The following is a 25,844-nucleotide window of genomic DNA, read 5'->3' as shown; positions in this document are numbered from 1 at the left end:
GCAAATGCCTACCTTAGTTTCAAAAAATTTGCATTTTTAATACTTTTTTTCTAACCCCGTCTATTTTTTCCGTTAAGTCAGGGACAATTTAGTAACTTCGTTATTTTCTTTTAAACACTTATATCTAATTGTAAACCCTAAATCCCCAAATCATAACATCAAAATCCAAATCCTAAATCCCCAAACCCTTTCTCCATATCATCACAGGATTTGAATTTTTATGATATTTGGGGATTTAGGATTTAGATTTTGATGTTCTGATTTTGGGATTTAGGGTTTACAAGATATAAGCGTTTAAAAAAAAAAGAAAAAAACAATAAAAATAACGAATTTACCAAGTTATTCTTGACTTAACGAAAAAAATAGACGAGGTTAGAAAAAAAGTACTAAAAATGTAAGTTTTTTGCAACTGAAGTAGTCATTCCAACAAAATAAAAAATATGTAGTAAAGTTGGGTAGTTGACAAAACCTAAGAGACAAAACTAAACTTAACTGTTTTAGATATAAACTTCTTCGTTCCCTATTTTTCTCTCTGAGAGTCAGTTAATCAATTCCAAACCCTAAAAATGGCGGAATCCTCCAATCGGAGGCGCAAATTCAACCACCAATCTCCGACCGCCGGAGATATGACTCTCCGTCGACTTCCGTCGGAAGTCCTGACCACAATTCTCACCAAACTCGACGTTCCGTCCATCTGCGCCGTAACCATAACTTGCACAACCTTCCGCCTTTGCGCTCAAGACATCTTTAAATTCATCCCTAATTTTAACCTCATTGTAATTAATTTATATTAATTTGTAAAATAACTGCTACAGGAGTTTCATTTCTATTTTAATTAATGTGTTTTTACAGGATATTGGTGCTCCGATTGATCCGTTACGACGAGTGTTGTTACCGAACTCTTCGCTTCGGAGTTTAAAGCTAGACTGCAGGAGGCTGGATGAAGAAGCGATTGATCACATTATTCAGCCTGGATTGACTCAGCTGTCGCTCCGGAACCTAAGGTTGTCTATAAATTTTATATAAAGTAGATTAAATAGTTTTTGTGTTTTCAGTTAAACCGTCACCGTGTCACGCGTTTTTGAGTGACAAGTTAGTGAGAGCCAGAGCCCCCATTTATGTGTTTAGTATTTTTAGTTAAATGGTTAAACCACTACGGGGTGTTTGGCCTAACTTTTTTAGCTTTTTTTTTCACAAAATAAGCTTAATTTGGTGTTTGGTTTAGCTTTTTTAGCTTATGCTTATAAGCTTATATAAGCTAATTTGAAGAAGCTTATTTGTTTAAGGGTGTAAGTTACTCATTTGCCCTCAAACGATGGTGGATTAATAATACTGAAGCAACTTATTACGGTAACAAATCAAAGAATGGTGGATTTAACAATTTATTAAGACGTATAAGTATAATCAACTTGTAGAATATAAGCTAATCCAAACACTTTAATAGAAAATAAGCTATAAGCTAAATATAAGCATAAGCTAGAAAATAAAAGCTAGGCCAAACACCCCCCACAGTCTTATAGCTTTTAATTTATTTCTGGATAAATTGAAACAAAGAGTTTATTTCATGGCTGAAAGAGAAAGTTTTGACTTTCGAGGATCAGCAGACAACAAACTTGTTTTCATTTTAAGTATTGGGATAAAAACTTTGATTGTCACATAAATTGTTGACAAATGAACTTTGTAGAGTTTTTCTCAATATTACAGTTTGTAACAAAGTCCAAAACAATTCAGAACTTGAAAGCTAATTTTATTGGCCATTTTAAAGTAATTCGAACCTCTAATTTGTTTTGACTTTATTGTGGAACCTTTTAATGAAATAATTGAGTATACTCGTGCACATGGAAGACAGCCATAATTCCTGAGTTTCTTATGCTTTGGTTTTAGTCTCCAAGCTTTTAATTTTATACCATATGCTAGATCTTCCAGTTTCTGATCATGTGTGATGATGAATCGTTTTAAGTATAACAGTTAGTTACATTTCTTCAGGTCACTGTATGTGAGTTCTATAGCTGATAACGGAGACCTAGAGTTACATGATGGCTGTGACCTTGAGGAATTACTTGAGGGCTGCACTCAATTGGAAGTAAGATTTTATTACTTGTGAGAATGCTTATATTTAATTTATTGTGATTTTTAAAGCCATTTTGTTCCTCAGGAACTTGTCTTAATGTTTGATGCTACATTATTTCCCGATACCGAGTTTACTTCTGCGTTGAGTTTGGCTTCTGATAAACTCACTTGTCTTCAAATCGGGTACATACCCGAACACATGGTCATAGATCTACTTAGCCCAACTTTGCCACCAAATCAATCACCCAATCATATCCTCCACCTGTATTTTCAAATATTCACAAACTCTGCCTTACAGTAGACCGCATTTCCAACGCCATGCTCAACATAATCTCAAACACTCTCGTTCGTTTAACCCATTTGGACCTTCGAGACCATCCCATTCTTGAAAGTCATCGTGGTGACGACCTTACAGACGAAGGTCTTCAGTTAATAAACAAACACGGAAGATTAAAACACCTTTCCCTTATTCGCAGCCAAGAGTATAATCCAACATTCTTCAGATATGTTACTGATGAGGGCTTTCTGTCATTGGCTGCCAACTGTACAATCATGGAAAGCATATCTCTTGCAGGATTCTGTCACGTCACAGATACTGGTTTCAAAACTCTTCTTCATGCCTGCACAAACTTACATGAGTTTAAGGTTACTAACGGGACCCGCATGACCGACCTCGTGTTTCATGACATGCATGCTACTTCACTTGGGCTGGCTTTTGTAAGCTTAAGAAAATGTAAGCTGCTTACAAACGCCGCTGTCCTGCAATTAGCATTAAATAGGGATCTCATTGTGCTTGATTTTAGACATTTTAGTAATATTGGTGATGAAGCACTTCAAGTCATTAGCCAACTTCACAAACTTAAGACTTTGCTGTTAGATTATACTCGTGTAACCGATTTGGGTTTGTCATATTTTCAAAAGGGTGCAAAAAACAGTCTTGTTAAGTTATCCGTTAGTGGGTGTCACGGGTTAACAAGCAAGTGTGTTTCTTCTATTTTTGGTGGCGGTTCAAACCGAGAGTTAAAAGAATTGGATTTGTCTGGTCTGCATAATCTCACAAACGGCGCTGTGCTTTTTCTTGCAAAGAATCGAATCCCGCTTGTTGATCTTCGAATGAGAAGGTGTCCGCTTATCGGTGACATGTCGGTGATGGTATTAGCGTCAATGACAATGGCGGATGGTGACACGCGGCATGGTAGTAGTTTAAGATCATTGGATTTGTACAACTGTGATGGGATTACTAAACTTGCCTTTCAGTGGTTGAAGAAACCTTATTTTCCTGGATTGAGGTGGCTGGGATTAAGTGGTTCCGAAAATCCTGAGTTGGTTGACTTGTTGGCATTAAATAGACCGTTTTTGAACTTGATGACTCGTGGGGAACTTTTCCAGACGGATAGGTGGGCTGACTTTGATGATATTCTCTTGATTGATTATGATGGTGTTTTTGACCCTGATAAGATCTATGATGATAGTGATGATGAAGATGATGATAAAATTGATAATGATGATGATAAAGCTGATAATGCTGATGCTGATGCTGATGCTGATGATGATGCTGCTGCTGATGATGATGATGATGAAATTATAGATGATGGCAATGATATTGGTAAGGCAAGTAAAGCTCGTATTGTTGGTGTTGATGATGTGGTCGGCTGGGAAAAATGTCTGCTGGTGAGATTGAAGTTGTTGGGGCTGAAATATATAAGATATTACTAATTACTGATAAGTAGGCAAAATAAATTGAAACGGAATAGTTGTATAACTCTGATGCTATACTGGCTCCATTGCTAAAGCGTTTACTGAAAATATTACTAAGAAAAAAATCTGCAGCTGCAGAAAGAGAATGAAGTCATCTGTCATGGAGCTCAAATGCGGTCACACCATCAAAGAAGCAGCACCTACTCTCTCTAAAAGTGAGGCAAGTTATTTTATTTATGTAGATGTAGATTTATTTTATTTATGTAGATGTAGATTTAGATATGGAACTTTTAAAAGACCATGTTGAAACTCGAAAATGTTTGGATGTTTAAGGTTTTAACGATATCTTGTTATGTTACAAGAACATTTTTTTTTATTATTGTTGATAGTTAACCCGGGATTTTGATTATGGGTCAAATGTTTTTCTAGTATTAGAAAACCAAACTAATATTATTTATCTTGTGATTAATGTTGATGAAACTTATTAATTTGTTGTATTTATTTTTATTTTTTTAAACAAAAGACGAATAACTGTCTAGTTCCAAAAGTGATGCGACCCATTAGGTTAAATAGTGATTTCTTCGGATTCAGGGAATTTTCAATATGATGCTTTTGGCCGTTGATGTGAATTTGTTTTAGAGAATTGGTCGGTGTTAAAGTGACGGGTGTTTTAATATTCATGTTTATTTTTGCTCGTTTTCACACTTGCACCGTGTTCCCGAGTTCACTCAACGAGTTAATGAGAGACATGAAAGCCTTCTCTTCCCTTCCTTGCCCTTGTCTTCCTTTCCTTGCCTTAAGGTTCCAATTTGGAAGGAAACATATCCCTTCCAATTCACCCTTTAAAATATCTCACTTTCCCTCTCTTGCTTTTCTTTTCTTCTCGTTAATGAAACTCGAGAACACAACATTTCTATCTTTCTTTTCTATTTTCTCTATAAAAAAGATCTCTGGAAAACACTCACTCCTTTCTTTCCCTTCGTTTCCTTTCCTTTTCTTTATTTCCTTAAAGTGGAACCCAGGGACATAGATGGTGTTTTAGGGGTTTCAAATCCCGCATTGATGGCCAACTTAACTAGATTATAGGTTTGTGAATGTGGTCGACATAAACCCAGACTCCCAAACCCCAACCATATCTTGTAACATGTTTTGGGTCTCAATCTAGAACTGGCACGACACGATAAGACATAAACACATGTGGTGCTATACACGAACACAACACCGAATACAAATCGTGTCATTTTTTTTCCAAACATGAACAGAAACCTGTCTAGAAACATGTTAACACGTTAAAATCTATTTAGAGGCACGATAAATATACATGTGTAATGAAACAAAAATTGCCATAACAAACATAAAAGTCTTAAATGATACATAATTCGTAACATATTTGAAACAAAAATCCACAAAATTACAAAACAATTCATAGCATCAATTAAAATCAATTCCACGTTCCGAATGGACTTTCTTCTCGTATCTTCAATTTCCATCCTTAAATTGCCCAAAGTTTTCAACTTGCACACAAAATTTTCCAACTACTTTTAGTGCATCAAAAGTTGTACCACATTTGTTAATGTGTATACAAAACTAAAGATCCAGACATTTAAAAACAATGGATTTAGTAGCTTAGAATCATTGACTAGTTTAAAGCATTTGGTTCACGACTAATATCAAGCATACTTTAAGTTTCAGTGAGTTCATTTACATGAATAAGATATTTTGGATAAAAGAACGGTGATGTTACAAACAATAATCACATAATTATATAGATTTATAGTCATTATGTGTTATTACTTTGAGATCAATCAATCATATCTAGTGAAAATCCCACCAATAGCAAAGCTATTAATAGGATCTTGAGAGGGTGTGATGCAGGCAAACTGTACCTCTATACAAAGAATAGAGAGGTTGATTCTAGAGAGACCCCTAACTCTAAAAGTATATGTATGGGACCATATAAAAGAAAAACAAAAGTGTAGCACTAGACCCCTAAATAGCAAAATAACAATAATGATAATAATAAATAAAATAAAAAATAAATATATTATAAAAATGCTAATAATAGCAGTCTAGTATTAAATAGATTCATGGAAATATTGATAATAGTGTTGAATTCTGAAATACTAGAAAATTAAGTAAAAATAAAATAATATAATAGTATATCATTTATACCTTGCAAATAAATAGATGAATACTTAAGCATATTACATTCGGTTGGATTAAAAGCAGGAAAAAAATATGATCAAAAAATAAACAAAGCGACACCAAACAAAAAGGGAAGAAAAACCCCTAAAATACGTTTCTAACTAGAAACTATGTGTTGCCCTAGATGTCTTTAACCTTAATCCTACGTCTATAAGAATTTCTATCATCAACCATGTCCTCTCAGAGGTGCATATCTATTAAATTATGTCTAATCCTTTCATCCCAAGTCAATTTTGGGTCTAACTCTACTCCTCATTCCTTTTATAGTAATATTTTCTACCAATCTAACATGGGCGTCATTTGTCTTCTCTTCACATGTCCAAACCATCTTAGTATCCCCTCTCTTATCTTATTTGATATACAAGTCACCTCTAATCTCTCTCGAACTATGTAATTTCTTATTCGGTCCAACCTTGTGTGCCCACACATCCACCTTAGCATTCTATGAGAGAAACGCATATAAAAGAACTTTTTATATGTCATTTCTTATTCGGTCCAACTATGTGTTATTACTATGAGAGAAACACATATAAAAGAATCACATGCAAAAAGAACTTTTTCCCGTGGTTTGGGATTCCTTATTTTATTTCCTTATAACTTATGATAACTTCTCCTTATCTATATTCAATGGGATATTGGTTTTTAATACTCTCAACTTTCACCAATTAGATGATATCACTCTCAACTTTCATTTGTTACTCACCACTCCTAACTTTCAACTTATTTTCTTCCACCACTCCCGAACTTAACGGACACTAACCCACTAGTTTTTTTTTTGCTGAGGTGGCATTGTTGATGGCATGGCATGCAATAGTGGCATCTTTATATAAAAATCTGGTCCAACACCACCACTTTATTATTAAAAATAAAAAAAACCTAAAATAAGCACAAAATATAATATCTCTAACTCTCCCTCAACCTTAAATCCACCAGCCCCTTACCACCACTGACCATCACCCAGCTCCACTACCACTACCCATCCCCCCTCCATGAATTTCGAATCACAAACTTTTACCTCTCTTCCAGCACGTTAGGTTAACCACCACCAACATTGAATCGCCGCCTCCGCTCCATGAACCACCGCCAATATGTAGTTACGACGATCACTATGCACCCCAATATGAACCTTGATGTCACCTCCAACAGCCCCACCTCACTGCAACTCCTCTTTCTATTGTTTTCTATTATAAGTGTCTCGACAAGATCTACGTTTTTAACACCAAAAAAATGATATATACGTCATACGAAGAACTGCAACCAGTTGAAAGAATAGTCTGAGAGAGATACAATGCATGAAGTCAACTTCTCTATATCCAAAAAAACGAGATCTACGACCACCTACAAGCAAATCTTCTCTGTTTCTAGTTGTTGATTGAAGCCCATCAGTTGATTGAAGCCCTAATCGGAAAGTCGAGGGTGATGCAAAGTTATTTTTGGTGTCCATATTTTGGGGGAAAGAAATTATGATTTTAGTTTCATATTGACCAGAGATGGTGGTTGTGAGTGTCACACCCCACTTTAGGGCCTAGGCGTGTGACCACAAGTTGGTACATGTTTTTGTAAATTCATCAGAGTTGCGGTTAAAATTCAGCGGAAGTCTTTAATAAAATATTATTACTTTGAAAACTTATTAAACTCTCGGGTTTGAATACCCGTTTAATATTTCAAATATATTTCTTTATAAAACATAGCTCTTTTGTCATATTTTGAAATAAAATATCTGAGCCATCAGATAGCATCTAATGACTATAACTCCAATCCTCTATTCCTTCTTGCTTGTATTTTCAAACCCCTTCTTTGTTTTTCTGTAACATGGGGGAAAATACATCAGCACAAAGCTGGTGGTGAATAAAGCTGACTCTAAAATCTCTCTTCAATACCTTTGTGAAATCAACAATAATACATTTGTGACTACTCATTAGGCACCCAACTCAATTGGGATCAAATTACCCTAAGTACCTTGTACAATTAATTATATACAAAATATCATTTCTCTGAACAGTCCTGTAGACCTTCAGAGGCATGTTTGATTATTTTGCATGGCCTCAGGGAAATGCCGAGTCACCATGTATGTTTGGCTCCAGACACATGTATACTCTTAATCAGAGTGTCCGTTTCTTATTATTGTACACAAAATTTTTAAACATTCAGACTCATTATAAAAGGTTTGGGGCGTATTCACCTTGTCGCTTTTGGGATCGGCTTCAACACCGTCCGAGGGTCATTCCCTTGCTATCTCACACCTATAGTACGAGTATAGCCTTCTCTTTTGGATCAGCTTCAATACACTGACCGAGGGTCTTTCCCTCTTCTTTGTTATCTCGCACCTATAGTACGAGTATAACTTTTGTATAAATAACTAGATCAACGATCTAACTTCAAACCTTTAGTACGTTTTGTATAGCTTTAATCTTGACATAACCATTTGTTTATTCAAAACATTTGGACCTTTAGTCCCTTTGTTTGTTTATCATTTACACATGATGTTTCTTCTTCAAGAAGAAACATTACTTTATTATATTTCTTAACAATAAAGAAATACTATTTAATTATACCCTTTGAATAAACTTGCTTACGTTTCTTAATCAAGAAGAAACTATATTTTAACTATAACCTTTGCATAAGAAAAGTTATTTTATTCTTAATTGTCATCAAGGTTTGGCTATAATTTCGACTATGGTCTAAGCCAATTTATAATATAATAATAACTTATGCAGAACCCCTTACCTCGCACGGGTATTCGGAGTTAGATATTCCTAAGTTTATACGGGCAGCATTTCTACTCTATATGCACGTTTATTGAGGCATTCTTGATCAACTCTTCTTGGCACGCAAATCGAGGCAATGTTCGGTCGCCGGGTCGTGCACGTATTTCGAGACAGAATGTCGGGTTTCTTGAGTGGCACGCACTTCGAGGAAACGCCGGGTATTTGGTACGGATTACGAGGTTATGATTGTCGGTCGTTGGCACGCAAAACGATGTTCGGCACGCAAACCGAGGTAGAGAGAGTAAAAATCTAGAGAGAGAGTGGAGAGGTGTGCTACAAATGAGCAGATCCCCTCCCTATTTATAGCAAATTTTGGATCCCATCACGATACGCGATAGGTCATATTTCTCTCGCCATCGCGTAGCGCGATGGCTCCTCTCCTGAGATCACGCCACGTGTCTCCACATGGCCTGACACGTCTGCCACGTGTCATGCCGGGCTGCCACGTGTCACCAGAGTGTGACACGTGTTGATGCGTCATCACGGCCCATCGCGATACGCGATGGCCGTCTCCTTGGACTCATCGGGTAGCGCGATGGGTCCATATATATTATTTTTCATTTTTAGTCCCTCATCTTTTATAGCTTGTCACTTCTGGTTTATTTCTTTTTGTCCAAAAATACTAAGGCGGATCTTAAAGCGGCTCGTGGCGATGCGAGCGTGCAAAGTGCGCCATCAAAGCGCCACATTGCGCCCAACGCCCTTCGCCGTCGCCTTCGCCAATGCCCTCGCCCGAGCCTGAGCGCGTGCGCGTCGGGTTCTACGCACCCTCCGCTAGGACTACTTGGTGCATGATATTCATAAAAGAATATAACTATGGAAATTCTCTCTCTTATAAAGAGCTTCCATTTCTTTACCACTTTCCATGTGGGACGGATTTCATTTCCCTTATTTATACCCAAGTGTAAGGCTTCCACTTTCTTACACCTTTCCATGTGGGATGGAGTTTCCTTCATGTAAGAAGACTTAACTTTAGGAATATTTTTATTTCCTTATTTTTCTTATATTTCCTTATTTAATATTTTCTTATTACTTGTCTTGATATCATTTTTGATCACTCAACTTACCTAAGTTGTCAAATTTGGATCGAAATTTTAAAGATGTTACAGTGAGGTAGCTATGGTGGTGTTGGTTAAGACATTATGATGGTGATGGGTGGTAGGGGATGATGAGGTCTGGATATTAAGGTTGATGAGACATGGGATAAGTGATTTGGGTCTAATGGATTAAGAACATAATAAAAAAAATGCCACATATGCATGCAACATTATTAAAAAATGTCACGTCAGCAAGAAAACTAACGGAGTTAAGGTTCGTTAAGTTTAGGAGTGCCAGAAACAAATATGGTGAAAGTTAGGAGTGGTGAGTAACAAATCGAAAGATGGGAGTGATATCATCTAACAGGTGAAAGTTGAGAGTATTAAAATCCAATATCCCATATTCTATATTATATATAAAGAAAAAGTGATGGGCACTAAAGTAATTTCATAATTCCATGACAAAGACAAAAGATTCGTTGCATAATTGGGCAAGAAAAATAATTTACCAATGTTTCCAACCATTTTTAAAGCTTTTGGTATAACTTAATGAAGCTTCATATTTTATTAAATTACTCAACTATCATTTAACCATTCAAAAGGTTGTCAACTACATTGTATATGTGTGTGTGTGTGTGTGTGTGTGTGTGTGTGTGATGAGTATCATTACAGAACTGTTAATTATTTAAGAACTTGAAGGAACCCTTAAAAACTAACGTTTTTTATAAAAATTTTTGTATGTTAATGTTATTTGAGAGTAATTTTATCATTTTATATATATATATATATATATACGATTACAATTTTGAAAAATTGTTCTTATACATATCTATGTTTTGTTTAACACCTATGTAAATTTGTTAGTACATAAATTTTACATATATGTAAACTTGTGATTAATATATGCAATAATTTTTTTTATATAAAATATGATAAAACTACTCTTAAATAATGTTAATATATAAAAAAAGTTAAAAAACTGTTTGGTTGTTAAGGGTTCCTAAGAGTTCTTAAATTTTTTAGAGTTCTTAAATGATACCAACCGTGTATATATATATATATATATATATATATATATATATATATAGGGGAGGAATATTTTAAGAACTTAATGAGTTGTTAGAATTTTAAGAACTCAATATTAGACCACACATTTAATTAAATGATATGAATTATGTGGTTGAGATTAAATGTAATTAAAAAATGAATCAGGAGAGATAATAAGTATTTTTGATGATTACACAAGTTTAAATGTTAGTTACACATGTGTAATAAGTCGATTCGGTGTGTAAAAAAATACTGTAATTTTTTGTACATTACTTACACTTACGTATTACACACGTGTAAAAAAAATTGTTACATTGAGTTCTTTCGAGTTCTTAAAACTCAAAGCGGTTCTCAAAAGAAATCAATTATATATATATATACCTATATTACAAACATACGTACCTACACACATATATATGCACCTACACAACGCATCTACAAATAAGAAATAGAGTGAAATTAGAGATTAATGGAGTCACACATTCACTTCTCGCACTTCTCGCTGTAAAAAAACTTCTGAAATGATCCAACATACATATATATATATATATATGATGTAATATGCATATGATCCGAGCCAACGGGTTGAGTCAATGACTTGTGAAGAAGATTTTGGAGATTGATATTAAAAAAAGGTAGTTATATGGTAAATAATAAGTTTGGAAAGGTAGGTAATGTGATGTTAGTGTAAGTTGGAGGACTGAAAGTGAAACCTCTTGGGTAGTTTGGCAGCTAGGGGTGTGCAGATTTAGGTCCGGACCAAAAAAACCCGATATAACCGACCCTAAAATAACCGAACCCGAACCAACCCTACACTTCACTGTTCTGTTTCGGTCTTGATTTATGCAGATGCTCGGTCTCGAGTCAGGTTCGGGTCCAAACCCGGCAAAAACCCGACTGACCGAGACAGACAGATAGTAGACATGATCGGATCCAGTTATGTGCCTCTCGTAGAAGGCGTTGGTGAGGTTTTGCTCTTCTAGATTCATACTTACATCTTATAAGGATGACCTGAGAAGCAATATCATAAGTTGTTCCATGGTCGTCGCCTCATGGAGAAGAATATAATGAATACCAGAGAATCATGGTTTTTTATATTGAAAGAGATGAAGCATTAAAGGAAAAAATATATATTAATGTTAATAAAGAAACAAAATGGGATGTCTTTATCGTAAAACAAGGTTGAAAGTCAAAAGTAAAAAGAATATGGGGCAATGAAATTGTGTGTTACTGTACATTCCATGTTACGTAAGGAGTAAGCTTATATATTTAAAGTATTTTTATATCATTCTAGAGCTTTGGAAAGCACAAAATATGCATGCCCATAACTTTTGAAAGATGGTAGGTGAAAAGGAGTGGCTTAAATAGGTTTCTGAAAACTCTAAACAAATTATAAATTATGTTTTCAAGATGGTTCTTCTTTCTTCACTCTGTTTCACTTAGCAGTTTTCATCCCATTTTTCTATTACCTTGAATATTACCTTGAAGAAGACGATGATGCCGTCTAATATATAGTCCCACAGCCTCCCCGTCCTCTATGTCACCTCCACAATCAGTTTGCTTGAAGAATATGGTCACTCTATACTCGGTTTCGGTCCTCTTCTATCTACCTAAAGCACCAAAACCGATAATACCTGATACCCGAAATGAGAAAGCGGGTCGGTATTCGGTTCTCAAATTTAAGATTTTCGGGTTTCGGTCCGGGTCGGGATATTTCGTGGTTCGGGTCGGTTCGACCCGGATGCACACCCTTATTGGAAGCTGTCAACAACTTATTAGTTAAAACGGTTAAACCATATAACTCCCGCCCAAGAGAGTTTGTTACGCACGCACTAAGAGCATCTACAACAATAAACTAACACAAACTGCCAGATCACATTCCAAACTTTTCTTAGAAACCCAACTTTCTTCCACAACAACAAACCTCCACAAACCTAATAAATAATATTAGACGTGTGTATATATAATATGTATGTATGTGTGTATGTGAGAGAGGTTGCCACATCATCGTTTGTTGCAAGTTTGCAGCAACAAACTTCTTAAGGCAAACTTGGCTCCACAACGGTGCAGTTTGTGATGTTGTTGTTTGCTATAGTGCCACATCATCCAAACCTCGGGAAATGGTGCCTGTTGTGGATGCTCACACAAACACACACAAACACCTGCAACTCAACATAACTCTTCTCTCTCAACTGAACTCAAGATGAAGTTTCCTTTTCGGCTGATCCTCAGGTCTTCAATCCGGTGATTAACAACGATGACTCTGTTCCTCCAGTCGTCGATCCGGCAGTGGATGACGTCATACCAGCTCACGGTACGTAATGCGTATCAGTTTATTATACGTCCGTCTTTACGTGTTTACTTATGCTCTGTTGTTTATTTCGGTGCACGTCGTCGACGATGATGCGGTTGCCGGTGACGTCTTCGTCGGTAACGGCGTCGATATCGCCAGTGCACATTCCGACGTCATATAACTTTGGCGTCGGTTTCGTTATGCGTCGTGCTAGTTATGACATCCGATGACATCATCTCACTCCGTCGATGCTATGTTAACTCCGGTCATAGATGCTGACGCTGACGTGCAGCTTCCTTGACGTCGGTCAACGCGCCACGTCATCGTCGACGTCATCTAACTCCGGTGACACGTGTGTTTATGTTTACGCCTAACTGACTAACTCACTCCTCCGTTATTATTGACTGTGCAGTGGATCCCCCGGCGAACAACACCGTCGTGCCTTTCACAATGAGCACTTCAAGTTTCTTCGAACTCTTCAACATCATGGCCTCACTTCATGGAGGAAACAGTAGTATTGACACTGAATTTGTGGAAGATGACGCCGCCGTTACTCTTGCTCGCGTTAACCATGGTCGTCGGGTGATCTTTGAAAATGAGTGACGCTTTCTGCAACGGGCCTCATCCTCTCTCTGAAGGCCCTGGAATTGATCCGATGCCTCTCTTTCCTATTGCGGAATCGGTCACCGAATTCTACGAGATCATTAAATCTATTGACAGCCAATTCAAGAGCCTTGGTTACGGTTCAGGGTCCTCCTCTGATTATGATGTGGTCAAGGTGGAGACGGAACAGGAGGATCCATTTACTCGTATCCGAGAAGTGTTGAGAGCTAAGTTTGCGGACCTGGAGTTTGTAAAATAGATGATAGTTGCACTTAGTCATACTGGGAGTAATGCCGGCGAGGCGGAGAGCTCTTCATCGTCTGCTAAGAAGAAGAAGCCCTTGGTGACTGCTAATCCGGCGGGGGTCGCCATAGGATCTGCTTCTTAAGTTGTTGTTGGTGCTTCTGGTGGAGGTCTAGAGGTTTCAGTTGGTGCTGATCAGATAGCTAAAGATAACGAACGGCTGGAAGAAGCAATGGCCACCGGAAAAGCCCTAGGGCAAGATTTCTTTGGACGCTTATTCCAAGATGATCCAGCTGCTATTCCCGGAGCTGCTGCTACTGCTTCGGTTGCTGATGCCGGCGAGCAGAGTGCTCAAGATCAGGAAGAATCCCAGAAAGCAATGGATACCGCCGCGAAGAGTCACACCCTGAAAATCTTAACATTAAACAACGGAAGACTTTGACCAAGTCTTTCGGGTGGTGACAGACGCCGTTTCAGCCAATCACATTTAATTATACATTTCAAACGAATGTTGAACTTTATTTAACCATAAGAGTTATTACACGTGTCATATTACACGATTTTTATTCAAATTATAAGTTCAACATAAAGTCAACATTTTTCATTCAAACCCACACCACTATTTACCCGAGCTCTTCGCGAAGCTTCCATACTTCATTTAATTACCTGAAAGCATATTAAAATAACGGTCAATACGATGTGTTGGTGAGTTTCCCTTTATATATAAAATAGTCCATATATATATACATATATATGAATCAAAAACAACATCCATATAATGATCTTCTGTCATTATATCCGATATCAATTCGTGTGTAATCGTCACTACATCCCGAATTATATACAAAAACATCCTGTGTATAATGAATTACCACCATTATAACACCAATCCGTGTGTAATGATCTACCGTCATTACATCACCAAAACCATAGGCGTTTTATTTCTTAAACAAATCGTGTTGTTGTAGACGAGCAAAGAATACAACATTACGTATGCCTATCATAGTTGATAAAACGATACATACCATACTCAAATATACCCACTTTTAACCCAACGCGATTGAAAAGGGGGGGCGTCACCCTGATAGATCTACCCATATTTCTATGCCCTTTTCTAGGGTTAACCGTTATTTAGCCAACTAGACTTATCCCGGGTTTGACACGGTTTGTAAAATAAAATGCCCTTACAATATCAAATGAATTCCATATGAAATGAATAATATGCTTTTCCCCCAAAACACAATTAAATATCGATTAAAACAATTCCAGTTAAAAACGAGGGGGTCCGATAGAGAAACTCACGTTTTTGTAGCTTTTTGTTTCCAAAAATCCTATGTCCTATATTAGTACACGTTTTGTTAATAAAAGCTTGATTTTTAGTTTTTATATATAAAACTCTTTTTAGTTTATTAGTCCTACTCTAGTATTCACATAAGCACATAAGCAAATAAACGAGCACACATTGTTCGGTTTTCTGTTAACTATTATTTAATTAAATAAATTAATTAATAAATAATTAAAATATAATGAAATATTTTAAGTTTCAGTTTCTGGAAATTTTTAAGAAAATATTAATCTTCTATTTTTCATGAAACTTGTCGGTTTCGTCGGTTTTGTCGGTTTTATGTTTAAAATGGATTGTTTCGGTTTTTCATTTAAAATGTAACTTATAATTTATGTAATTTACTTGTTACATATATATTAATAAAGTTTTACAAATTAACTTGTGAAAATATATTATTTTCTTTTTTGTTAATATTTTCTTAAAATAACAACTTTTAACGTTTTTGTGTCGGGTTTTTGCGACACAAACCGTTTAGGACTAAGTTTTATTATCTTTTCCTTTTCCCATATATTAACTTATGTTATATATGAGTATTTTATAACTTTAGGGCTGTTCTAAAACAGTCCCTAAGAGTTGTGTCGGTTTCGTTTAAAAAACCGATTTTTCGACTGTTCACATTACCGACAAGTCAAATAAGTTGAACAAGTCTACACCAATCATTTTATTAACTAATCACACATATAATGACACATAATTCACCATAAATTGCATTTTTGATCAAATCATTTCACAAGACACGTTTAACCCAATTTTCAAGTTTCTAGTTCATATTCTAAGTTTATTAATAATGTTACTAATCAAGTTTTGTTATTTTTATATGAACAAATATCATATTAATACCTAAATTTCCAGGTTCAAATCATCATATCATTTATGTATAAGTTCATTAACCAATCAAATTATGAATTTCCTAAGTGTTTAACTAACAAAGTGTCCTATTATAGTAACTTTTAATTTTTGATAATTCTATCTAATTCAATCTTCCCACTTTGATTAAGTAAAATTCTAAGTTTAATTCATTCAATTAGTTTGATAGGGTCTCATGCATCCTAAGTGTTCTATCCAATTTTGTTCTTTCAATTTATCATTCAACAAAGTTTTCTTATTTAGTAAGTTGTTTGCTAGTTCCATCAACATGTTAACTAGTCCATCTTTTTAATCATGCATCTTATATTAATTTAAATATGCAATTCATTACATATCAAACACATTCATGCCAAGTATCCATATCAAAATCAAAAATTCAACTTTTCTTAAATTAAAGTTTCCCTATTTAGCACCTTTAACAATATTTGTTAATCTTCAAGTTCCAACTATTGACTCTAGCATATATCCTATTAGATCAACAATCCATCCAAAATCCCTAATTAATCCAATATCCAAATATCCCCAAATTTCAATTATTAACAACAATTTCTCCATAATCCATGTTCTTGTTAACAAACTAATGATTAATAATTGTCCTAAATTCATTTTAACACCAAACCCTAACATCAAGTTTATTCAAAAAATCAAAAGCTCAACAACACTTAATATCCAACTTAGCAATCAATGTATGATCCTTGTGATGAACATATGCATGTGTAAGTGGGTTTAATCATTCCACCAACACATACATACATACCTACCTACGGTTCATACATACACACATACCACATCCATAATTTCAAACTTTCAAGCTCAATCTCAACTTAAAAACACCTAATTTAACATAGTTAACCCCAGAAATTAACTCATAAACAAAACTTACTTGTGTTCTTGAAGATCTAAAGATAAGATTGAGAGTGTAGTGGGTGTGAATGTGATGATCTTCCTCCTAATCTTTCTCCTAGTTGATCATTTTCATGACTCTTGATTTTGATTTGATTGTAAGTGTGTTGTGTGTTTTATAGAGAGAAAGAAAGAGATGAGTAGGGTGATGAGTAATTATTAGGGGTGAAAGGTGTGTGTATGAGAATGTTACAACACACCATGTTTCTAGAAGATGTAATGATTAGAAGGGTGGGGTAGGTTGAAAGATGAGTGGTGGTGGTGGTGGTTACAACACATGAGATTCTAGAAACTACAATGATTGAAAGAGGTGAGTTGGTGGAGGCTTAATGATTGCATATGGTTTTGAAAGAAACAATGGGTGGGATGGTTTTGGGTTGGGTTGGTTAACGAGTATTTAAACAATAATCTTAAGTTTCCGTTTTAACGTCTAACGAATTTTAGCTAATCAAACGATGCCCGTTTCTAATAATTTTTGTCAGAATTTGAACGGAATTGGATTCTTGATAATACAAGCCTAAGAAACTAATTTTTGGAAATTGTTAATGTTGAGTCCTTACCGGGTCGTCCTTGGTCACTTATTTTGTAATTTTTGTGATTCGAGTCTTCTAAAATTAAGTTTATACATTGCTCGACTACTTTAATATGTATTTTAATTTTTCGAGATCATTTAGCCTCTTTAAGGATTTATTTACTTTTTGACTCGTTACCCGAGGTTATTCCATGTCAGGCTCGTTACAGCCCCTAACCCTCGGCCTCGAGCCTCATTAAAAGACTACCCTCTAAGCGTGTCTACATTTAACAGTTTAGCCTTAAAGTTTACTCAAAATCATTAAGTACAAAACAATATCTTTCTTATAAACAGCTCTTTTTACAATTTTGAATAAACCACACAGTCTCTTACAATTTGGCATAAGTTGTGACTTATATGGACACACCTCTTGAAAGTTTGACCTTTAGAAGTCAAACATGTGGATTTTGATAAATCAGTTGACTCGAAAGCATAACAGACTCATCTTTATTTAAATTCTTTTCGGTCCATACAACAACATAATGAACTTTTAGAATATTTTACCATATTGTTACCATTTGAAGTTTGCATCAGGGGTACAAAGTTGAACTTTTTTTTATGTTTATGTTTTTGTGTTTTTGAAACTTTGTCATGATTTGGAACGACGAATTAATCTAGTATTGGTATCTTTTGTTTCTTAATAAAATACGTTATATCAAATATGTTGCTTGGTCAAAAATGGTAGTTTAGTTAAAGAAGGTTAGTTTGGTCAAACTGCCAAATTGTAACAATATGTGTCCATTTTGACTTCCGAAAGTCAACGTGTAACTTTTTGTGATATAAACTGTCAGCTGGTAACAGTATTTAAAAAGAACAATTTGACTTCTAAAAGTCAACTTGTAACTATGTGATATAAACGGTCAAATGGTAGCAATATTCTAAATATCCATCTTGACTTCTACAAGTCAACATGTAACTATGTGATACAGAGCTGCACAGACCCAAATAAGGCCATGGGCATAGGTCCACCCTTGATTGCACACCCCTTCGCCTTGCTCTAGATTGTATTGTGAAATTATCCCGCAAGCTGCGATTTGACCATTTAATCTCATGTTTGAGAGTACCGACTCCAACGTCTTGCCCCTGACGTTCTCAAAGTAAATATCAATGTCGTTGGGAAGTACCTTGACATTGTTATATAAAACAATAATATCAAAAAAAGTTACAATTTGGTCCATAAGTGGTAATAATTTAGGATTCGCGCCTGCTACTATTTAAATTCAAAGTTACAATTCTGTTTCTCATATTGTAGCTAAAGACTTATGAGTATGAGTGAAATCTCATTATAGTTTAATCTTGATTAACCACTATTATATCTCAGTAACCAAAACCAATCCTTTCAAAATCCGAAGTTAACGAACTAATTCTTTGACTTGTCAAACCGCACGCCATTAAACTTGAACAACTGAACTGTGAGCACACATTCAACACACTCAAAACATACAAAACCAACGTTTTATAGTCGGACTCGTCACCAAACTAGCTGCTTTATTGATTCATATCAATTTTAGTCCAGCCCAAATAAAAAAGGCAATTTGGTCTTTTGGTATGAGATACAACCATTGTTGAACAATAGTATCATTCTCTTTTTTTTTTTTTATTTAATAACTGTGTGTGTTCATGATGAATCTGGTCATCTGAGTGAGGATGCAGAATATGGAAGAAGGCCAGTGGTTTGATTAAATATAAAGAACATCCTACATAAATTTAAATTAGCTGATAAACTAAAATTTGTAATAAATAAACTCGATAATTTTTAAATGAACATAATAAGTATATATGTGAGTACTTTAAGTTATATAGATGAAATAAATTAACACGTTTACAACCAATTAATGTTTTCATAATCAGACTCGTCATCAAACTGGCCCATATTCACTGGCCAAAACTCTACACTAAAGAATCGGATGATGTCATAATTAGTTAAAATATTTAAAAATCACATAAAATCTAAAATTTATATTACGTTTAAAGTAAGTATGTTGTTACATTAGTTATGTTAAGAAAAATAATATTACTTTTTAAAAAAGAGATTAAATAAATTTAGTGTATTGAATTTATATAACCATAGCTATATTATCAATATATTCAAATAAAAAAAGACCTTTTAAACAAAACCGATCCATCCACTGAATCGGTAACGGGTTCGGTTGTCGATCCGGCCATGAAAACACTACATCTTTGTCAAATTCACGTCTCAGTTTTGCTTGAAGAAGACATTATTTCATCCTTTTCTTTAGCAATGTTTTAGGTTACATTGTAATGCTTTCATCTGATCTTCCTAGCTTTATTGTATGTGTATAACTACTAGATACATTAAAATACTTATTATTGCATTCTAAAAGGTGTGAAGATGCTCTACCAGAAAAATATTTGGGGATCATGAATAATACATTTGGATCAAACTTGGCTAATATGAGGTGTTATATATGATCAATATGTCTAGCTAGCTAGTTTTGGGCATATATTATAATACATGTGTACGTATCCATTGAGAATATTTTAACGTTAATTAATTTATCAGTAGCCTTAACATACCCCTTGTTATGATCAATATATATAACTAGCTAGTTTAATTTGGGCATATATAATACATTTGGTTCAAACTTGCCACTAAGAATAATATATAATCATGTTTTAGGGCAAACTAGTTAATAATTTTTTGTGATGATGATATAGTGTTCATGTGTACTTGTTTATTACTTATGATTTATGATCTTTAGTCTTCTCTTTAACCGTTAATTGTGCTATATATATATATATATGTGTGTGTGTGTTCATGAGTATTCTAGTTATATTTTAACATTTATTTATCGATGATCTATCTGTTATTTTATATATTAAAAATGGTTTGTTCGTTTGGTTTCTAACATGATCAGTACAAATGGCTACTTCCTTAAGTGATAAGCACAAGATGGACGGGGTGAAAGGCACAATCAGATCAGTGGTCGCAGCCGCAATGGTGGCTCGGCGATATTGCCCGAGTGAAGTAGAAGATTATCTTTTAACCAAGCTAAAAGTTTCCTCACCAACTTACAAGAAATGTTAACGGTGACGATGATAATCAACGAATATGACGGGGTTCATGAGAACGAAAGGTCATGAGAAAACCGAGTGAGAAAAATTTCAAACTAACAATGGAGACAAACGAAAGTTATACAGATACTTTCAAGGGAGTCAAGTTCATGTGGTCTTTGGCTTCCAAGAAGATGGCAACTCGGGTATCAATATTTCACCGAAATCATAGCAATCTTGCGGTGAACGAGTATCTACCTTTCATACTCGATGTCGCCAAGACCATGAGACGAGAGGAGAGAACGTTGAAGCTGTACAACATGGAGCACATGCCGTGGAAGTCGGTTAATGTGGACCACCCCTCGACATTTGCTACACGTACTGGCAATGGATGCGGATGTAAAAGAGAGGGTGATCAAGGACCTGGATCGGTTTGTGGAGAGGCGGGAGTACTACAGAAGAGTCGGAAAGGCGTGGAAGAGAGGGTACCTGTTGTACGGTCCATAATTTAAGTGGTTTTAAGCACTTTGCTATTTCAGATAGTGGATTACCAGTCCACTTCATCCAGTTGTTCAACAATCCACGTCCACGTTAACAGAGTGTGACATGTGTGAGTGTTGTTTGGAAATAACTGGATGGCGTGGAAAGCCACGTGGAAAATAAGCTAACGTAATACTAGTAATCCGTTATCAAAGATAACAAATAACCTAAAACCACTTAAATTATAGTCAACCACCTAAAACCACCTTTTTTTTAATAAATCGCAGAAAAAAAAATCTCTTGTTGAGATTGTTGGGTTAAAATATTATTGTTGGGGAAAATTCCCAAAATAAGCGTTTATGAAAACGTTTTTCAGGTTTTAGGTGTCATTTGCAAGAAATTCTTAAAACAAGTATTATAAACTAGTCGTGACGAGTAGTTTATGATTACACACGAGTAGTTTGTAGAACCAGTTAAAACTTGCAATGTGCCCTTAAACTAACCGTAACGAGCATGTTCACTAATCATTTACTTGTCATGATTAAATAAGTTTCATGTTTCGTAATCAACGCCTACGAGTAATTCATAAGTATCTTAGTCGTGACGAATAGTTTACCTGGTTTACATTCCATACACGAGTAGTTTATTAGCAGTTAACTCGCCGCGACTAGTTTAACCTTACAATCTACTCGTCGCGACTAAAGAACTTATGAATTACTCGTGGACGTTGATTACGAGACATATAACTTATTCAGTCATGGCGAGTATATGGTTAGTAAAGCTGTTCGTTACGGTTAGTTTAAAGACACGTGTCAAGTTTTAATTGGTTATACAAACTACTCGTCACGACAAGATTATAATACTTATTTTGAGAATTTCTTACAAATGACATCCAAAACCTGAAAAGCTTATTTTATGAATTTTCCCAATTAAAAGGGATATCTAGATATATTCAGTATGATTGATTATACAAGTGTTGAGTGAAGTTTGAAATCAAATATTATGTTAAACTTTGACTTTATTGAATCTTAATTATGCTAACAATGAAACACTTTTCGAGAAAACATGATTTTTTCATGAGATCAAATATTCCAACTATTAACATGTTTTTTCACGGTGATGTTCTCACCACAGTGATTGGATAACAAAATTTTATAATATGTAATATATCTTAATTAACCAAAAACCTATAAAAGAGTTGTTAAGTTTTTCTTATGTGATTACAGAGCTATTTTGTTAAATTGTCATTGAAAGCAAGTTAGTGTCATTTTCCAATTCAATTTCCATGTTAGAGAAATAAATATGGCGAAGAATCGAGAAAAAAAAAACACTTTTTCTTGTCACAATCATGTGAGTTTGTGATTATTATTTTTATATAAAAAAGAGAGGAAATTTAAGTTATCAGTTTATTCATATTTAGAGTTAAGAATTAAGATGGAATAAATATATACATGTAAGTTGTAACACGAAGTGAAGAGGTAGGTCCCAGCAGAGCCCAGTTGGACCCGCAAGACTCACCTCGAAGAGGGACGTCTGCGCAGTTGAACCAGCAAGACTCACCTTAAAGAGGGACGTCTGCGCAAAGACCAACTGGATCCGCAGGACCCACCTTGCTCAGAGAGATGACGTCCTTACGCGCAGTACGCAAGCTGTTCCCGCAGGAAAAGCCTCCCAATGGTGACGTACTCCGCCTGTTCCCGCAGCTGCGGATACTAGCATCAGGGAAGGCTACCCGCACTAACAGCAAGGCTACACGCACAAGGCACTAACTCTCAAATAATTCAGTGATGCCACCTGAAGAAGGAATGAGCAAGCCGGGAATACTCCCGCCCAAAGCCGGGAATAGTCCCGCCCAAATGAGCCAGTCCGTACGCTACTGGAGGATCTTTTGTACTGTACCTACCAAGGTATGGACAAAAGATCTGACCAAAGCAGCGACAGCTCACTGACAACAGTACGAAGATGAGCACGCTCTAGTACTTAATGTCACTATCAGCCGCTGCCTACTCACCAACCCCTGTCGTGGCACGTACATAGCCTGCAGTTGGTGGAAAAGGAATAGTATACAGCCGGCCTGGTCACTATCAGCCGCTGCCTACCCACCAACCACCAGCATGGCACGTGCGTAGCCCACAGTTGGTAGAACAGGAATATTATACAGCTGGCTGTACCTGCTTGGAAACCTACCTTCGGCTATAAATACTCCAACACCTTGGAACGGTATCATTATCTTATATCTTCATATATTATCTGATATCTGCTCTAGTCATTTCTCTTAATATACACTTATATTCAAGAGCAATCTAGTCTGATTCTCACGCCGGAGGGTGTTCACAAGGAGGTACCCCCCCCCCCTTCTCAGTGACGAGCTCACGGTGTCTGTTTTGCAGGTCATCAGAAGAACCATCTTTGCCGGACCTAACCCCTCGTGGGAAACATCTATTTAACCCCCAGATTATCCGTAGTCTGCCGGGGTCACTTAGTGTTTCTTCATTGGCGCCATCCGTGCATAAAAGCTAGAACTAATTCTCAGTTTTTTCCAAAACTTCTGGAAAGATGGTTAAGGTTACTCCGGTGACAAGGCCAGCAAGTGACCAAGAAACCCCGGTAACCACAACCCCAGCTACTGGGGGGAACACCGGCGAGTACACAAATTTTACGAACACTACCCCGGTTACTCAAGCCGGGGCAAGTGCAGTAAATTTTACGAACACTACCTCGGTTACCCGAGCCGGGGCAAGTGCAGTAAACAATCCTTCACTGGGATTCACCGATACCCAGTTGGAGAGACAACAGACGAGGCTCCCCCGCCAAACACTTGATCAAGTTAAAGCGTGGGCGGAAGCACGACAGAGGGAATTCCAAGCTGAGTTGGATGAACGCTTACGTTCAATCCAACAGGCTGACGAATTCGGAAGCACTCGACAACAGCTCAACATGAGCAATGAGTACGAGTACTGGGATGATGATCAGAAGGAATCCGACAGCGACGCAAACCCTCACCATAGGGCGAAAGGGAAGCGTAAGGAAACGGACTTCCAACCGAGAAGGAATTTTGGAGAAACTTTCAAACCAAAAAACGCGAGTGGAAACCCACGTGACTTCTCCAAAGCCTTTAGACCAACTGTTGCAAATGCGGGAACGTCCAAGTTTGCAAGGGACATTGCGGAAGCAATCGCCCCGAAGTGTGCCAAGCAGATGCCCAACATCGGCACTTATGATGGTATATCCGACCCAGACGATCATTTGAACAGATTCATAGCGGGGGCAACCGTCAGCAACTGGACGGAACCCACGTGGTGTTATATGTTCCAGATGACGCTGGTTGGAGTGGCTAGAGCGTGGTTTGACCGTCTACCGGTCCACCACATCTACGATTGGGCGGACTTCCAACAGAAGTTCAGCCAACACTTCAGTCAACAAAGAAAGTATACCGAGGAGCAATGGACGATCCTCAACTGCATCCGAGAGGAAGATGAGTCTTTACTAGACTTCATCACTCGCTTCAACTCAAAGAAGCTGAGTCTGGGTACCATAAGCGAGGATCTTGTTCGCGCAGCTTTCATCCAAGGCGCCGAATATCCAGAGCTTATCCGCATATTGACGGGTAAAGACGGTATGCCATCCACATGGGATGCCATCATGACAGCAGCTAAACGCTTCGCAGAAACGGAGAAGCAACTGGGTAGAGATCTCCCCCAGAACACAAACCTCTACACTCTGAAAACAACGTCCTTACCGCCCGACTAAACAAAAAGAGGAAGCTAGGCATTTGGCAGTCAAGGGTAAACTTTGACACCTCATCCAGCTCTCGCCCTCGGTTAGGCGGAAAGGATAACATGCAGTCGCCGAACCGGAACTCCAGATGGACGCCACTCACCAAAAGCGTCACCGAGATATTCACCACCGAGAGGCTCCCATGGCCAGAGGCTCCAATTATCCGACAGCGTCCAAAGCTGATCAAAGCAAATCCTGTGACTTCCACAGGACAAGAGGCCACACCACCGAGGAATGCTTAGACTTGAAGGACGTCGTCGAAGCATTTGTCAGAGATGGGAAACTCACGCACCTCGTGGCGTAATGAACGCTGAGCAGGCTAATGCGTGTAGAACCCAGGTTGGGGAAAACACGAATGAAACTGCAGCTTCAATGTTGGAGACTACATACTGCGTAAACAACGAGATTCCGAACCAGGTGCATATCGGCTCGAAAGGATCGATGACACTCCCATCCCAAGAACATGGAAGGGAGCTCAATTACACAGTCTGCATGTAGATCAATTCCAAACTTGTATAGAAAAGGCCTAGAGCCACTTCTAATGGAAATGATTCTCCTTATCACATTGACTCTGATGGTCTTACATTTATACTTATGAACTTTCCACACTGATATGCCGGTATTCACCGCATAAACAAGTGGGGAAGTAAGTCGTTGCGTGTGGACGGCGGCAAAACCCGCATAAACACAACAAACGGCAAAAATTTCTAAGAGATGACAACCTTCACGCAGGTCAGTTATAGGTAAAGTTTGGTCATCCCACTAAATGAAAGTGACGGTCCTACCCGCACAATCATGATAGAGGAAACTGAACATTAACCTATTGACAACCGCGCGTCGACAGGTTTAACTTATTCAAAACACTGATATGCCGGTATTCACCGCATAAATAAGTGGGGAAGTAAGTCGTTGCGTGTGGACG

At 36.8% G+C, this 25,844-nt stretch overlaps 1 pseudogene across 1 annotated transcript; it reads left to right on the top strand.

Annotated features, from left to right (window-relative positions):
* The first annotated feature begins 545 nt into the window (after positions 1 to 545).
* On the top strand, positions 546 to 3,998 carry LOC143623194 (F-box/LRR-repeat protein 10-like; annotated as a pseudogene). Its single transcript, XR_013151848.1, has 4 exons — positions 546 to 776; positions 853 to 1,047; positions 1,973 to 2,083; positions 2,156 to 3,998. The product of XR_013151848.1 is annotated as an F-box/LRR-repeat protein 10-like (transcript).
* Positions 3,999 to 25,844: the final 21,846 nt, after the last annotated feature.

Source organism: Bidens hawaiensis, unplaced genomic scaffold (assembly GCF_021521415.1).
Source record: "Bidens hawaiensis isolate Kalapana, Puna unplaced genomic scaffold, B.hawaiensis_p1.1 tig00003356_1, whole genome shotgun sequence".
NCBI lineage: Eukaryota > Viridiplantae > Streptophyta > Magnoliopsida > Asterales > Asteraceae > Bidens > Bidens hawaiensis.
The sequence above is the reverse complement of the archived record's forward strand: the minus strand, read 5'-3'. Positions and strand labels throughout refer to the sequence as shown.